At 45.7% G+C, this 13,701-nt stretch overlaps 3 pseudogenes; all 3 read left to right on the top strand.

Annotated features, from left to right (window-relative positions):
• The first annotated feature begins 273 nt into the window (after positions 1-273).
• On the top strand, positions 274-2,278 carry LOC116803417 (annotated as a pseudogene).
• A 2,198-nt stretch (positions 2,279-4,476) lies between these two features.
• LOC116803416 lies at positions 4,477-6,436 on the top strand (annotated as a pseudogene).
• A 2,272-nt stretch (positions 6,437-8,708) lies between these two features.
• LOC6621370 lies at positions 8,709-10,843 on the top strand (annotated as a pseudogene).
• Positions 10,844-13,701: the final 2,858 nt, after the last annotated feature.

Genomic DNA, 13,701 nt, shown 5'->3' with positions numbered 1-13,701 from the left:
CCCGAGAAAACGAAGGCTCTCCCATCGAGATTATTATAATTATTTTTCATAAAATAAAAAAAAAAAACAATTAAATATTGTTAAAGTAGTTTAAATTGTAAAGTAACTTATAAGTAATGTATATATTGGTATGCCTATGCTGTAGATTCCAATTAATAAAATTTACAAAAAAAAAAACTTTATATTTGATAGGAGCTGCTAGAGTTTACAAAATATAAAACAGGCCTTGTAATAAACGTCAAGTTCATATACATTGTCAGTAGAATTTCCAAATGCCAATCTACTGATTCTGGCACCATACCATACCTTTCAGGCCTTTGTGCTGTAATATAGAAGTAGCCCCGTGAAAACGCACTCAATTGCATTCGCTGTCGTATTTTAATTGAATTTAAGCGGAGAGCAGCTCTCGCGTTCGTCTAGTCGCGCTTGGTCAGTCGTGAGGTGACAGTGTTGCAACTAAAATGGATTATGAGCCATCCGAAAAGATCATTGGTAATTTAATTTCCATAAGTGGTACTGCGCTACTCTTCCCAAACCGTTGAACTTTGTTCCTTTTCGAGAAGATCAGCAGATTAATGCAATTTTTTTTCGGCAGATCGCTACCATGTCATCCGTAAATTGAGCTGGGGCGACTACTCTACTGTTGGCTGTGCTGGGACTTGCAGGCAATGAGATATGTTGCAATTAAAATTTTCAAGTCGGCACCGGACTTGGCCAAGACGATAAGGGACGAAATAAAGATACTCAAGACGGTGCGCGAGACCGATCCATCGAATCCACGCCGTCGCAAAACCGTCCAGATGCTGGACGACTTCAAGATCACCGGCCTTAATGGCACCCATATTTGTATTGTGTTCGAGATGCTGGGTGACAATCTCCTGAAACTCATACGGAAGTCCCCATTACGCGGTATTCTACTGGCCAACGTCAAAGCTATTACCCGCCAGGTGCTGGAGGGTCTTGACTATCTTCACACGTGCTGCCAGATCATCCACACGGACATAAAGCCCGAGAATGTCTTCCTGTGCGTGGACGAGCCTCATGTGCGCTCACGCTCCGTGGAGAATACATCTTCGGCTACGAATGGACCGCATTCGAATCTAACCCTGCCAACACTTCCTCCGCCGCCGCAAGCAAAGCACAAGGCTAAACAGGATCCGGCGTTAGAGGAATGCAATGTCAACGTAAAGATCGCCGATCTGAGCAAATCTTGTTGGGTTAATCATCACTTGACTGAGGACATTCAAACGCGCCAATATCGGTCACTAGAAGTTATTATCGGTGCGGGCTATAACACCTCTGCGGATATCTGGAGCACTGCATGCATGGTATTCGAACTGGCCACCGGTGACTATCTTTTTGAGCCACACTCCGGCGAATCGTACACCCGCGACGAGGACCAATTGGCCCACATCATCGAGCTGCTGGGTCCAATACCGCGGTACATTTTGTTAAACGGCACCTATGCGGCGAAGTCGTTTACCCGTTCCTGCGAGCTACGAAATATCTCGGGCCTTAAGCCCTGGGGCCTAATGGACGTTCTTCTGGAGAAGTACGAGTGGTCGCAAAAGGATGCGGCGTCATTCGCTTCGTTCCTTAAGCCCATGCTCGAGCTCGATCCGAACAAGCGTGCCACCGCTGCGGAGTGTCTGCAGCACCCGTGGCTTAGATAAGATACGATGCAACCTGGTTGTTGGCTGCGTGCCACCCAGCCAGCAACAGCAGATGGAGGGGGAGCTCTAGCAGGAACCGGAACAGGAAAAGGAACAAGAGCAATAGCACTAAAAGGTGGATCACCGGCAGTAACAGCAGACGGAGGAGTTGGCAGGGACTATATAGAATCTTCGGCATCGGTGGCTACTTTGGCTTCCATCTCATCAATTGCTTCCATATCGGCTGCAGCGATGGCGGCACTGAAGGACCGACAATATTTGGCTGCACCCTTCGTAACCACAGCCTTAGCACCACCCACTCCACATCCCCACGCATCCATTTCGACAAACACGGCCAGCACCGTGCCAGCTACACCTACACGTCGTCGCATCGCTCCCGAAAACGATTTGGACTTGGTTGAGGACTTGGGTGTGGCACTTGCTCAAATAGAGGACCCGCAGACACCCACCAAGAACAAATCGCATCGCTTTTTCTGGCGCAAGGCACTGCGACGTGTCTTCCAGCGTCGTAGGTGACGGCGTCGCCGGCTGGCGAACCCTGGCAACATACGCAACAACAACTTTTACTTCAGCAACCACCAAAGCATCAGCAGCCAGCCAGCATTACAGCAGTTTATCGCCTAAATATTGTATCTGTGGTACATTGGGATAGTCATTTGCTTCAGTTACTAGGTTTTCGAACATTAGCATTGTCTTTGTTATGTTTATACTCAAATAATGGTATTCGTAGGTGGTTGGAATTTCCATTATTCCTGTTTTGAATTGCTGCAATTAACGATGTTGATAAATGATAATATGCAACTAAGCATTATTAGGAATGTGCTGTGTGTCTTGCTCTTCATTGGTCTGGAATTATCGTATTTACTCTTATTAAACTTTTTCTGTTTCTTAAACTTTGATTTATAATGAACGATTTTCCTGCCGCGGTTTGTCTCTTTAAAATGTTTACTGTCCACTTGTTCAATTTTTCCTGTCTTTTTTAATTGATTAGTGATTTTACTCTTTACAAGTGGAGCCTGTCTATATTTTATGTCAACTTCAAAATCATGCTTATTCTTATTAAGATATTCGATCTTATCGATTTTGTTTTGTTGTACGTCTGGTCTACCTGCATATAGAAAAATGTCCGCTGGATATCGTTTAGTATAATTATGTTTGGTTTTGTGATTGTATACGTATAATATTTTTTCGAATTTTGTACACCTTTCTTCAATATTTTGTTCGTTTCCAATGATTGTTAGTTTTTCGCTTACGGTCTTGTGAAATCTTTCTATGTCGGAAAAACCATTTTTACTAGTTGTTACAGAAATTTCAACACCTTCGGATCTTAACCAGCTTTGCAAAGCTATGCACATAAAAGCTGAATCTTTGTCCGCTTTAATTTCCTGTGGCTTTCCCATGTCATTGAATATTTTGGTAATGGCTCTTTTCGCTTCTAGGCAATCTCTACTTTTTACTTCTACTAAATTTCGAATAAATATCAATACAAGATAGGAAGATTTGGTTTCCCGGAAGATAAAAATCTATCACGTATTTTTCCCTTGTGTTAAATATTTCGGAAGTTGATTCGTATGTCAATTTTGTGTCTTGATGTTCTGTTTTTGCCAGATTACATATTTCACATTCATTGATAATACTGTTCAATAGCGCTCTAAGGCTGGGACACTTTCCAAGCAAATGGAAATCAGCAATCATAACGATGATTCCGAAGCCTGGAAAGCAACCCACTGAAGTAGATGCATATAGGCCCATTAGTCTTCTACCCGCGCTAGGGAAAATGTTGGAAAGGGTAATATTAGAACGCATCCTCAAACTTCCAAGCGTGAGCCAAGCTATTCCAAAGTGGCAGTTCGGTTTCCGAAAAAGTCATGGCACTCCAGAACAGCTTCACCGAGTGACAAACTTTGCTTTGGAGGCAATGGAGGACAAGATGTATACAACAGCTGTATTCATGGATATACAACCAGCCTTTGATAGAGTTTGGCATGATGGTCTTCTAAGTAAGCTTAACACCATTTTGACGCCACAGCTATTTCTTCTTATCAAAAGCTTTCTATCGAACAGACAGTTCAGTGTGGTTGTCGATGGCGACAAATCGTCTACGCGTACAATCTCAGCAGGCGTACCCCAAGGCAGTGTTTTAGGCCCGACTCTTAATTCGCTGTATACTTCTGATATGCCGGATTCCTGGTCCTGTACAGAAGTTGAAGACGAAAACGTTCTTATTGCAACCTAAGCGGATGACACCGCGGTAACGGTCAGGAGTACAAGCATAAGTGATGCAACCAGGGGCCTACAGGAATATGTGACGGCCTTCGAGAAGTCGGCAACGGAATGGAATATCGGCATTAATTGCAAGCACATTTGCTTGCGTCACATTCACAAAAAGGCCTTTGAACTGCTCTGGAATTTCCATGCTCGGCTCCACCTTCTACAAATACCTCGAGGTGATTTTAGACAGAGGACTAACGTTTCAAATGCATACGACTATGTTATATGCGTCGACTAGGTTCCCACCCCAACACCCTGGCGAGAAGGCTTATCCACCCCCCGAGAAAACGAAGGCTCTCCCATCGAGATTATTATAATTATTTTTTCATAAAATAAAAAAAAAAACAATTAAATATTGTTAAAGTAGTTTAAATTGTAAAGTAACTTATAAGTAATGTATATATTGGTATGCCTATGCTGTAGATTCCAATTAATAAAATTTACAAAAAAAAAAACTTTATATTTGATAGGAGCTGCTAGAGTTTACAAAATATAAAACAGGCCTTGTAATAAACGTCAAGTTCATATACATTGTCAGTAGAATATTTGGAGCTTCCAAATGCCAATCTACTGATTCTGGCACCATACCATACCTTTCAGGCCTTTGTGCTGTAATATAGAAGTAGCCCCGTGAAAACGCACTCAATTGCATTCGCTGTCGTATTTTAATTGAATTTAAGCGGAGAGCAGCTCTCGCGTTCGTCTAGTCGCGCTTGGTCAGTCGTGAGGTGACAGTGTTGCAACTAAAATGGATTATGAGCCATCCGAAAAGATCATTGGTAATTTAATTTCCCTAAGTGGTACTGCGCTACTCTTCCCAAACCGTTGAACTTTGTTCCTTTTCGAGAAGATCAGCAGATTAATGCAAATTTTTTTCGGCAGGTCGCTACCATGTCATCCGTAAATTGAGCTGGGGCGACTACTCTACTGTTTGGCTGTGCTGGGACTTGCAGGCAATGAGATATGTGGCAATTAAAATTTTCAAGTCGGCACCGGACTTGGCCAAGACGATAAGGGACGAAATAAAGATACTCAAGACGGTGCGCGAGACCGATCCATCGAATCCACGCCGTCGCAAAACCGTCCAGATGCTGGACGACTTCAAGATCACCGGCCTTAATGGCACCCATATTTGTATTGTGTTCGAGATGCTGGGTGACAATCTCCTGAAACTCATACGGAAGTCCCCATTACGCGGTATTCCACTGGCCAACGTCAAAGCTATTACCCGCCAGGTGCTGGAGGGTCTTGACTATCTTCACACGTGCTGCCAGATCATCCACACGGACATAAAGCCCGAGAATGTCTTCCTGTGCGTGGACGAGCCTCATGTGCGCTCACGCTCCGTGGAGAATACATCTTCGGCTACGAATGGACCGCATTCGAATCTAACCCTGCCAACACTTCCTCCGCCGCCGCAAGCAAAGCACAAGGCTAAACAGGATCCGGCGTTAGAGGAATGCAATGTCAACGTAAAGATCGCCGATCTGAGCAAATCTTGTTGGGTTAATCATCACTTGACTGAGGACATTCAAACGCGCCAATATCGGTCACTAGAAGTTATTATCGGTGCGGGCTATAACACCTCTGCGGATATCTGGAGCACTGCATGCATGGTATTCGAACTGGCCACCGGTGACTATCTTTTTGAGCCACACTCCGGCGAATCGTTCACCCGCGACGAGGACCAATTGGCCCACATCATCGAGCTGCTGGGTCCAATACCGCGGTACATTTTGTTAAACGGCACCTATGTGGCGAAGTCGTTTACCCGTTCCTGCGAGCTACGAAATATCTCGGGCCTTAAGCCCTGGGGCCTAATGGACGTTCTTCTGGAGAAGTACGAGTGGTCGCAAAAGGATGCGGCGTCATTCGCTTCGTTCCTTAAGCCCATGCTCGAGCTCGATCCGAACAAGCGAGCCACCGCTGCGGAGTGTCTGCAGCACCCGTGGCTTAGATAAGATACGATGCAACCTGGTTGTTGGCTGCGTGCCACCCAGCCAGCAACAGCAGATGGAGGGGGAGCTCTTGCAGGAACCGGAACAGGAAAAGGAACAAGAGCAATAGCACTAAAAGGTGCATCACCGGCAGTAACAGCAGACGGAGAAGTTGGCAGGGGCTATATAGAATCTTCGGCATCGGTGGCTACTTTGGCTTCCATCTCATCAATTGCTTCCATATCGGCTGCAGCAATGGCGGCACTGAAGGACCGACCTTATTTGGTTGCACCCTTCGTAACCACAGCCTCAGCACCACCCACTCCACATCCCCACGCATCCATTTCGACAAACACGGCCAGCACAGTGCCAGCTACACCTACACGTCGTCGCATCGCTCCCGAAAACGATTTGGACTTGGTTGAGGACTTGGGTGTGGCACTTGCTCAAATAGAGGACCCGCAGACACCCACCAAGAACAAATCGCATCGCTTTTTCTGGCGCAAGGCACTGCGACGTGTCTTCCGGCGTCGTAGGTGACGGCGTCGCCGGCTGGCGAACCCTGGCAACATACGCAACAACAACTTTTACTTCAGCAACCACCAAAGCATCAGCAGCCAGCCAGCATTACAGCAGTTTATCGCCTAAATATTGTATCTGTGGTACATTGGGATAGTCATTTGCTTCAGTTACTAGGTTTTCGAACATTAGCATTGTCTTTGTTATGTTTATACTCAAATAATGGTATTCGTAGGTGGTTGGAATTTCCATTATTCCTGTTTTGAATTGCTGCAATTAACGATGTTGATAAATGATAATATGCAACTAAGCATTATTAGGAATGTGCTGTGTGTCTTGCTCTTCATTGGTCTGGAATTATCGTATTTACTCTTATTAAACTTTTTCTGTTTCTTAAACTTTGATTTATAATGAACGATTTTCCTGCCGCGGTTTGTCTCTTTAAAATGTTTACTGTCCACTTGTTCAATTTTTCCTGTCTTTTTTAATTGATTAGTGATTTTACTCTTTACAAGTGGAGCCTGTCTATATTTTATGTCAACTTCAAAATCATGCTTATTCTTATTAAGATATTCGATCTTATCGATTTTGTTTTGTTGTACGTCTGGTCTACCTGCATATAGAAAAATGTCCGCTGGATATCGTTTAGTATAATTATGTTTGGTTTTGTGATTGTATACGTATAATATTTTTTCGAATTTTGTACACCTTTCTTCAATATTTTGTTCGTTTCCAATGATTGTTAGTTTTTCGCTTACGGTCTTGTGAAATCTTTCTATGTCGGAAAAACCATTTTTACTAGTTGTTACAGAAATTTCAACACCTTCGGATCTTAACCAGCTTTGCAAAGCTATGCACATAAAAGCTGAATCTTTGTCCGCTTTAATTTCCTGTGGCTTTCCCATGTCATTGAATATTTTGGTAATGGCTCTTTTCGCTTCTAGGCAATCTCTACTTTTTACTTCTACTAAATTTCGAATAAATATCAATACAAGATAGGAAGATTTGGTTTCCCGGAAGATAAAAATCTATCACGTATTTTTCCCTTGTGTTAAATATTTCGGAAGTTGTTTCGTATGTCAATTTTGTGTCTTGATGTTCTGTTTTTGCCAGATTACATATTTCACATTCATTGATAATACTGTTCAATAGCGCTCTAAGGCTGGGACACTTTCCAAGCAAATGGAAATCAGCAATCATAACGATGATTCCGAAGCCTGGAAAGCAACCCACTGAAGTAGATGCATATAGGCCCATTAGTCTTCTACCCGCGCTAGGGAAAATGTTGGAAAGGGTAATATTAGAACGCATCCTCAAACTTCCAAGCGTGAGCCAAGCTATTCCAAAGTGGCAGTTCGGTTTCCGAAAAAGTCATGGCACTCCAGAACAGCTTCACCGAGTGACAAACTTTGCTTTGGAGGCAATGGAGGACAAGATGTATACAACAGCTGTATTCATGGATATACAACCAGCCTTTGATAGAGTTTGGCATGATGGTCTTCTAAGTAAGCTTAACACCATTTTGACGCCACAGCTATTTCTTCTTATCAAAAGCTTTCTATCGAACAGACAGTTCAGTGTGGTTGTCGATGGCGACAAATCGTCTACGCGTACAATCTCAGCAGGCGTACCCCAAGGCAGTGTTTTAGGCCCGACTCTTAATTCGCTGTATACTTCTGATATGCCGGATTCCTGGTCCTGTACAGAAGTTGAAGACGAAAACGTTCTTATTGCAACCTAAGCGGATGACACCGCGGTAACGGTCAGGAGTACAAGCATAAGTGATGCAACCAGGGGCCTACAGGAATATGTGACGGCCTTCGAGAAGTCGGCAACGGAATGGAATATCGGCATTAATTGCAAGCACATTTGCTTGCGTCACATTCACAAAAAGGCCTTTGAACTGCTCTGGAATTTCCATGCTCGGCTCCACCTTCTACAAATACCTCGAGGTGATTTTAGACAGAGGACTAACGTTTCAAATGCATACGACTATGTTATATGCGTCGACTAGGTTCCCACCCCAACACCCTGGCGAGAAGGCTTATCCACCCCCCGAGAAAACGAAGGCTCTCCCATCGAGATTATTATAATTATTTTTTCATAAAATAAAAAAAAAAACAATTAAATATTGTTAAAGTAGTTTAAATTGTAAAGTAACTTATAAGTAATGTATATATTGGTATGCCTATGCTGTAGATTCCAATTAATAAAATTTACAAAAAAAAAAACTTTATATTTAATAGGAGCTGCTAGAGTTTACAAAATATAAAACAGGCCTTGTAATAAACGGCAAGTTCATATACATTGTCAGTAGAATATTTGGAGCTTCCAAATGCCAATCTACTGATTCTGGCACCATACCATACCTTTCAGGCCTTTGTGCTGTAATATAGAAGTAGCCCCGTGAAAACGCACTCAACTGCATTCGCTGTCGTATTTTAATTGAATTTAAGCGGAGAGCAGCTCTCGCGTTCGTCTAGTCGCGCTTGGTCAGTCGTGAGGTGACAGTGTTGCAACTAAAATGGATTATGAGCCATCCGAAAAGATCATTGGTAATTTAATTTCCCTAAGTGGTACTGCGCTACTCTTCCCAAACCGTTGAAATTTGTTCCTTTTCGAGAAGATCAGCAGATTAATGCAAATTTTTTTCGGCAGGTCGCTACCATGTCATCCGTAAATTGAGCTGGGGCGACTACTCTACTGTTTGGCTGTGCTGGGACTTGCAGGCAATGAGATATGTGGCAATTAAAATTTTCAAGTCGGCACCGGACTTGGCCAAGACGATAAGGGACGAAATAAAGATACTCAAGACGGTGCGCGAGACCGATCCATCGAATCCACGCCGTCGCAAAACCGTCCAGATGCTGGACGACTTCAAGATCACCGGCCTTAATGGCACCCATATTTGTATTGTGTTCGAGATGCTGGGTGACAATCTCCTGAAACTCATACGGAAGTCCCCATTACGCGGTATTCCACTGGCCAACGTCAAAGCTATTACCCGCCAGGTGCTGGAGGGTCTTGACTATCTTCACACGTGCTGCCAGATCATCCACACGGACATAAAGCCCGAGAATGTCTTCCTGTGCGTGGACGAGCCTCATGTGCGCTCACGCTCCGTGGAGAATACATCTTCGGCTACGAATGGACCGCATTCGAATCTAACCCTGCCAACACTTCCTCCGCCGCCGCAAGCAAAGCACAAGGCTAAACAGGATCCGGCGTTAGAGGAATGCAATGTCAACGTAAAGATCGCCGATCTGAGCAAATCTTGTTGGGTTAATCATCACTTGACTGAGGACATTCAAACGCGCCAATATCGGTCACTAGAAGTTATTATCGGTGCGGGCTATAACACCTCTGCGGATATCTGGAGCACTGCATGCATGGTATTCGAACTGGCCACCGGTGACTATCTTTTTGAGCCACACTCCGGCGAATCGTTCACCCGCGACGAGGACCAATTGGCCCACATCATCGAGCTGCTGGGTCCAATACCGCGGTACATTTTGTTAAACGGCACCTATGTGGCGAAGTCGTTTACCCGTTCCTGCGAGCTACGAAATATCTCGGGCCTTAAGCCCTGGGGCCTAATGGACGTTCTTCTGGAGAAGTACGAGTGGTCGCAAAAGGATGCGGCGTCATTCGCTTCGTTCCTTAAGCCCATGCTCGAGCTCGATCCGAACAAGCGAGCCACCGCTGCGGAGTGTCTGCAGCACCCGTGGCTTAGATAAGATACGATGCAACCTGGTTGTTGGCTGCGTGCCACCCAGCCAGCAACAGCAGATGGAGGGGGAGCTCTTGCAGGAACCGGAACAGGAAAAGGAACAAGAGCAATAGCACTAAAAGGTGCATCACCGGCAGTAACAGCAGACGGAGAAGTTGGCAGGGGCTATATAGAATCTTCGGCATCGGTGGCTACTTTGGCTTCCTTCTCATCAATTGCTTCCATATCGGCTGCAGCAATGGCGGCACTGAAGGACCGACCTTATTTGGTTGCACCCTTCGTAACCACAGCCTCAGCACCACCCACTCCACATCCCTACGCATCCATTTCGACAAACACGGCCAGCACAGTGCCAGCTACACCTACACGTCGTCGCATCGCTCCCGAAAACGATTTGGACTTGGTTGAGGACTTGGGTGTGGCACTTGCTCAAATAGAGGACCCGCAGACACCCACCAAGAACAAATCGCATCGCTTTTTCTGGCGCAAGGCACTGCGACGTGTCTTCCAGCGTCGTAGGTGACGGCGTCGCCGGCTGGCGAACCCTGGCAACATACGCAACAACAACTTTTACTTCAGCAACCACCAAAGCATCAGCAGCCAGCCAGCATTACAGCAGTCTCCGTGATCCAGTTAACTCAATTAAATTGAAATTATTATATTGTATTCCCCACGAATCCAGTACATTAGCTCGACAGTTCTCCATACCATTATTCATCGGCTTAGTGATCGACATGATCAATTTGAAATGGCATTAGTAACTCTTTTTTTTTTTAAAGGGGAACTAATTCTATTTATTAAGGTTTCAAAAGGAATCGTTCAGTAATTCCTCTGTACATAACCTTATGTGTGATAAAGATAAATGAGACCAAATGGTATCTTAATTATAAAGTACAGAAGAAAGAAAAATCTAGTCTAGTTATCAATTACTTAAAATGTAATATGTTATATTATCCTCCGGGTAAGGAGATCGCTTGGGTGTACCCTCTTCAGTCTTCGGAGGGAGATGGGATCAGCTAGAATAGTTGCTAGTCGGTTCGGGTGGGCCATAAGCCTGTCGGCATAACGGCTGTGGAATTTAATTTCTTTCGATGACCATGTTCGTCACGTACCAGGGGAGCCCAGATGCGTGACGTGCAGCTCTCGACTGGACCACACGGAGCCTATTAAGCTGGGATTTGGCAGCAGTTCCCCACTCCTGGATGGCATAACTCCACGTTGGAGCGAGAATGGCTTTGATTAAAAGAGCCTTAGAGCTCATTTGAAGTTTGCTAGAGTGGAAGAGCCAGTCGAGCTTTTTTAGCTTCGCCAGTGACTTAGATTTGACCGACGTGATGTGGGCCCTCCAGGTCAGTCTCCGGTCTAGATGAACTCCTAGGTAGCAGTGCGATCTAGCATTGCTGATAGGGCTTCCATCGAAGGTCAGATCTGTGCAGGTTCCGGGTCGCAGGGAAAAAGTTACACAGGCTGACTTTGAGGAGTTAATGGCCACATTCCATTTGGCAGTCCATTTTTCGATTGCATGCAGCCATTCCTGGACTGCGTTGGAGGCACTTTGCAGTGAAGGATGAGACGCCAGCATGGCAGTGTCATCGGCGTAAGTGGCCAGGAGCAGCTGTGCCGCGGGGACATCGGCGTTGTTTGCGGGAGATGGCATGTCAGCAGTGTACACTGTGTATAGGAAGGGCCCAAGAACACTTCCCTGTGGAACTATTGCGTGAATCTCTTCCAGGCTGGATCGAGCATCACGCACTGCAACGTCGAACGTCCGATTAGAGATGAACGATCTCAGGATGGCATAGTAGGGAGCAGGAAGGAGAGCTTTCATCTTGTATAGAAGGCCCTCATGCCACACCTTGTCAAACGCTTGCTTCACATCTAGAAAGACACCGACCGTGTAGAGTTTGTGCTCGAAGCCATGCGTCACCTGGTTTACCAGTCGATGTATTTGTTCAGGGCAGCCGTGGGACTTCCTGAAACCAAATTGGTGTGGAGGTGGGCTAAGAGTATTCTCTCAAAAATCTTAGAGAATGTTGATAGCAGGCTGATTGGGCGATATGCATCGATCTGCGTTGGCGGCTTTCCGGCTTTAGGTATCATGATGATACGTGCTCGCTTCCATTGCCTTGGAAAGTGCCCTAGCCTAAGCATGGCATTAAAAATTTTTACTAAGGCTAGGACTCCTTTGCGTGGCAGTTGCACGGTTGCTGTTCGCTGCACGGTTGTCGATGCTATCGTAACCAGGGGTTTTCTTGATGTGTAGCGCCTTCAGCTGCATCATGACTTCCTTCGGTGTGGTATGCCTAATGGGGCGAGCCGGTACAGTCGGAGCGTCCAGAAAATTAATGATTTCTACGCGGTTTGAGTCGTGTGTTAGGTTAAAGGGCAAGAACTTTGACTCAGGACTGGAGATTGAAACATCGGCTGTCTCTTGATATTTCTTGTGAGCCTCCATAACGAGAAGTTGCTGTTGTTATCTGGGCCAGTACCCCCCAGCAGGGTATCCAGATTTTCTCGTCGGGTCCTGGCTAGCAAACGATGCAGTCTGTTTGTGGTACTAGAGTATAGCTGCTTGATGCTTGGATCTCTTGTGGCGATATACCGTCTCCTGAGGCGTCTTTTGTGGGAGCGCAGCTCCCTAGCCTCCAAGCTCAAGATGGGAGCCCTCCTTGCGGTCGTGTGACGAGCTTGATGTGGGGGAGGTGTGGCCCTCCGTGCTGCTTCCGCGATTGTAGCTACGAGGTAATCTACATATGCTTCCAGACTATTGCAGGTGTCAATGGGGATGTTGATATCAACTGTGGCCTCGATGTGCTCCTTAAAGGCCACAGTATTTGCAGTAGGTGACAGCATTTTAGTGACACCTTTGAATAGCTGGGCGTCTTCATCCAGCACAAACAGCAGGGGGAGATGGTCAGACGACAGTTCTGTCAGGGTTTGCACGTTGATTTCTTGCTGTCTGAATCCTTTGGAGATCCCGAAATCGATGGCACTTGGAGTGACACTTGTTCTAAAGGGATAGCAAGTAGCTTCTCCAGTTGCAACGATGTCGATACCTTTGCCCGCCAGAGCATAGAACAGCACCCTGCCTCTAGTGCACATCCTGTAGTTTCCCCACCATCTGTGCTTTGCGTTCCAATCACCTGCCGCTAGGAACTTAGTGCCAAATTGAGCGATGATCAGCTCAACGTCAGCCTCCGTCCAACTGAGGTTAGGAGGGCAGTATACTGAGTACCCCTGCTTGCCGTCAGCTGGATAACTGCTGCCTGGATGTGATTTTCCGACAGGGTGGAGAAGAGTTTATGGGAGATGAGTGATCTAATAAGGATCGCCGCACCTCCGCGTTTGCTGTCATCCGGGTGGTTGGCAGTGTGGAGGGTAAAGCCAGGAACTCTGAAAGTGGACCGGGAAACGAAATGGGTTTCCGACAGCAGGAGGATGTCGATTTCGTGAAGCTCGATGAAGGCGAGGATCTCATTGGTCTTCGAGGAGGCCCCATTGGCATTCCAAGCTGCTATCTTAAGAGGACCCATTTTGAGCAGCAGGAGGGAAGGTGCGATTTTGCAGGAGC

Source organism: Drosophila sechellia, unplaced genomic scaffold (genome assembly GCF_004382195.2).
Source record: "Drosophila sechellia strain sech25 unplaced genomic scaffold, ASM438219v1 Y_21, whole genome shotgun sequence".
Classification (NCBI taxonomy): Eukaryota; Metazoa; Arthropoda; class Insecta; order Diptera; family Drosophilidae; genus Drosophila; species Drosophila sechellia.
Note: the sequence above shows the minus strand (reverse complement) of the source record. Positions and strands in the feature narration are given on the sequence as shown.